We start from the raw sequence: 4,848 nt of genomic DNA, 5'->3' as shown, positions 1-4,848 counted from the left end.
CACAATTCTTTGCATGATGGTGAGCGTCTTTGAAAATAGTAGGCCAGAAAAATCCGGATTGGAGAACTTTTGTTGCCGTCCTCCATCCGTTGAAATGCCCACCACTAGGTGCATTATGACAGTGCCACAAAATTTGTTGTGCTTCTCCTTCAGTTACACATCTTCTTAAAATGCCATCCTTACCTATCTTAAACAAATATGGGTCATCCCATACATAATATTTTGCATTAGCTACCAACTTTTTCTTCTTATTCCAATCAAAGTTTTCTGGTATGATACCTGTTGCTTTATAATTAGCAAGATCGGCGAGCCAAGGTCTTATTTGGAGTTGAAAAAGTTGCTCATCCGGGAATTCATCATTTATTTCAGCTTCTTGGTTGGTGACGCTTACATTGACCAAACGGGATAAATGATCTGCTACCACATTTTCTGTACCTTTTTTATCCCGGATTTCTATGTCAAATTCTTGCAAAAGGAGAACCCAACGAATGAGCCTTTGCTTCGAATCCGGTTTAGTAAGTAGGTATTTAATGGCCGCATGGTCTGTGTGGATTACCTTTTTTGACCCAATGAGATAGGATCTAAACTTTTCAAGGGCATACACTATGGCTAGCAATTCTTTTTCTGTGGTGGCGTAGTTGACTTGAGCATCATTTAATACCTTACTTGCATAGTGTATGATATGAAATATCTTTCCTTTTCGTTGGTCTAATACTGCACCAATGGCATAATCGCTAGCATCACACATTAGTTCAAAAGGGTTTGTCCAATCGGGTGCTACGATCACAGGTGCGGTGGCCAGCCGATCTTTTAGGTCATTGAAAGCTTGAACACAAGATTCATCAAAATTAAAACATGTACCTTGGTGTAGCAACCTGCCCTAAAAATGATAGTTTTTAGAGTCGCCACCTATTCTACCAAGGCGAATAGGAAACCTATGCAATTAAGAGATTTAGGGTAAGATACTATATTCGGGTTAAGGGAAGGTGTTAGGCACCCAAAACCCTTTCATAAAGGTTAACATTGCAAAGATGAAGGTTTGTGGCAAAAGATAAAGAAAGATGACAGACAGTAAATAGATTTAAAGGCTAATTATTTGAACATGATTAGAGTTTGGAAGAGGGGGGACTCGCCTTGTTGCCAAGTGCCTACGTACCTCCTTATGGAGGATCAGAGTCAACGTAGTTCGGGGAAGGGTTGTACGCCCTTAAGGTTTGAAATTTGATTTGATATGGTTGTTTGAAATTATTTGTGCTTTGAAAAGCGTTTTGAATTGTCTAATTGGTAAGGATGAAAATCCCTAGTCTAATATTGTGGTTTTGAAAGGTTTGAGAAGTGTTTTAGGATGTGGGCGTACAACCCTGATTTTAGTATGCACTATTAACCGCAATAATCGATTGATTCAATTACCATAGTTAACAGATTCGAAGTTGTATCGTTACCAATTTTAATCAATTGATTTGATTATCACTAATAACGAATAATAGTATTTTTTATAATTTTAATAATTAATTTATATCGTTACCCCTCGTAATCGATTGATTCGATTAAAAAGAATAACGAATTGGAATAAGAGAGATAGAAAGATTAATCATCGCGACTAATAAGATAGTCGAAACCATTTAATCAAATAGAAATTAATTATATTTTAATTAAATAACATTTTAATTAAAATTCATTATTGCCCATAGCGATTAATTGATTTAATCGGAACGAACAACAAATTGGAATTTTTAATATAAATATCACATATTAATTTTATTTATAAAAATAGTTATTAATATATGAATAATATATTAAAAGAATTAATTAAAACAAATGATTAATTAAAATTATTTTAGTTTATTGGGATTAGGATTCCATGTGACAGGCTGGAAGGACTATGGTTTAAGGGCCAATTTCTGGAGCGTGGGATCTGAGTTAGTGATGAATAGAGGGTTTAGATCTGAGGGATCATGATAGCCTCATGCTGGGTACATGCACCGGAACGTTAAGCAGGTAATTCATAAAAAATATGTTGGGAGCGAGGGATCGAACCCTCGTCCCTTAGGTCAATCATCTCTTTTGATTACCAACTCAGCCAAATACCCTATCTGAAATACATACGCGCCTATTACAATATAAAAAGAGTAATAACCATGAGTGAGCCAAAACGCGCGCGCAATTCAAACTAACAAACCACATGGCGACACATCATCATCGTCCCCAACAGCATGTAATGAAACCTGTAAATTTAGCTACAAACCAGCTAGGGTTCTTTTCGTAGCAAGAAGACCTAAATAATAGCGAATAGCATATCCTTATCCATAAATATTTCGCACCTATCCAGAACATCTCCTCTAGACCATACGAATTCAACCACACGTTCAATTTGACATAACTTTCTCCCTAACAAAAAGCCTTGATTTGAAACCCTAAAACCTCCCTCGGCCTCCAATGGCCGATCATGTTATAATGCGCAAAAATTTAAACAACCAGTCCAGAAACGTTCAGAGCATGCATACAAACTATAATACGCAATCAAAAACCATTGAGAACGCATGAATCATTGCAATCGAGTTCAGTTTAGTCGCGACTTACCTGGGCTTATATGGAGGTATTCTGGGGGTGTTGGTGAAGAGTAATTATCCCAATAGCTTCAGAGTGATCCCTCAAACGTATTGCAATCCTCAAATCCCCTTGAAAAGCCTCCAATCTCTGAAACCGAGTTTGAGTTTTCTTGAAGATTTTTGACTCTTGAATTCTTGCTTCTGATCCGAATCTTTTCCCTTATTCGTGTGCCCAACTTCAACTACTTATAGGCAATGGATTAGGTTAAGAAAAATAGCCCAAATGCTTCTTGAATCCAATCTTGCCATTTGAGAAAAATTGATTTTATTTCTTGAATAGAAACTTTCTTTTTTTGGCCAAAGTTTGTGTTGATCTTTCTCCAATCAATATGCACTAAAATCATATTGTATTTGTCATCAATATTGATTGGAATCAATCTATATGTACTTATTCAACAAAATATTTGATTTTCCACTTGATTTAAATCATTAAAAATGAGATAAAAATCATATTAAATCAAATATAATGCTAAATTTCGTGGCAAATGATTTTAGGCATGATAATGACTTGTGGACCAAGATTGCATCAAAAAACCATAGGCCCATTTGCAAAATTTCTCAATTTTGAACCTTCCTTTTTCACATTTGGTCCTCCAAAATCACCCAACTTTGATCAAGCATATCTCACTCAATTTTCACGCTATGAGGGAGTTCTAATACTTTTTGGAAACCTCAAAGTGTCCTCTATAAGCCACTTTGGAACATATTTTTCATTTGGAGCTTTTATCTTGATCATATCCTCTTTGCCAGAAAACTGCTTTTGAAGGATGCTTGAAAATGACCTGTAATCTTTTGCACCATACCTCTCAAATGAAGCATTTCTAGCCCTGGCTTGTGATAGGCAAAGTTGTAGAGAATCCAATTTCCTTCAAAATAGGCTTTTAGTGGGGCATTTTTTATGTTCCATGTGAAAGTTATGCCCAGTCAAAGTTGGGTTGACTTTCTCCTAAGAAACCCTAATTTGAACCTTTTTGTATTTGTTCATCTCTGAGTTTCTATTAATGGAATCATGATCAATCCTTGATCACATGATGTTTATACTTCACATACTTGATGTTGACCAAAATTGGGAGGCTTTGACTATGCTCTGATTATGGTTGACTTTTAGGTCAAACCAGTTGACTGTGGATCATCTGGACTTTTGAATGAGTAATCTTTGGGACTGAATCTTGAACTTTGAATCATTGTAAATGGAATATGGAAGGCAAATTTTGGGGTATGACACTTGGTTGAGTAAATTACTCAATGGCTTGGCAATCTTTGAAAAATCTTTTACAAATCTTCTATAGAATCCAGCATGACCTAAAAAACTTCTTACTCCTTTGACGTTTATTGGAGGTGGAAGTTTTGAGATTACCTCCACCTTGGCTGGGTCCACTTCAAGTCCTCTGGAAGATACTTTGTGTCCGAGTACAATCCCTTCAGTCACCATGAAATGGCATTTCTCCCAATTTAATATCAAATTGGTTTCAATACATCTTCCAAGTGCCACATCCAAATTATTCAAGCACATCTCAAAAGTTTTTCCAAATACGGAGAAGTCATCCATGAATACTTCAATACTTTTTTCAATGAGGTCGGAGAATATGGCTTGCATACACCGTTGGATAGTAGCTGGAGCATTACATAATCCAAACGGCATCCGTCGATACTCGAAAATTCCAAATGGACATGTAAAAGCTGTCTTCTCATGATCTTCTGGGTTCACCACAATCTGATTATACCCGGAATACCCATCTAAAAAGCAATAGTAATTCTGCCCCGATAACCTCTCAAGCATTTGATCCATGAATGGTAGGGGAAAATGATCTTTCCTCGTAGCTTTGTTGAGTCTACGATAATCGATGCACGTTCTCCACCCGGTTACTGTTCTTGTTGGTATTAGTTCATTCTTGTCATTACGAATCACCGTCATGCCTCCCTTCTTTGGTACAACATGTACCGGACTCACCCATGCGCTATCAGAAATTGGGTAAATCATACCTGCTTCTAGAAGTTTGATCACCTCTTTCCTAACTACCTCTTTCATTGTTGGATTTAGTCTTCTTTGCGGTTGGGCTACCGGTTTGAATTCTTCTTCTAACATAATCTTGTGCATGCAATAAGCAGGACTTATTCCTTTCAGATCCTCCAATACCCATCCAATTGCCGCTTTGTTCTTTTGGAGAATTTGAATGAGTCGTGCCTCTTCGTCTGGAGTCAACTTAGAACTGATAACGACAGGTTTATCTCCTTCTTT

This window comes from Vicia villosa, linkage group LG5, assembly GCF_029867415.1.
Source record: "Vicia villosa cultivar HV-30 ecotype Madison, WI linkage group LG5, Vvil1.0, whole genome shotgun sequence".
Taxonomy (NCBI): domain Eukaryota; kingdom Viridiplantae; phylum Streptophyta; class Magnoliopsida; order Fabales; family Fabaceae; genus Vicia; species Vicia villosa.
This window is presented reverse-complemented; position numbering follows the sequence as displayed.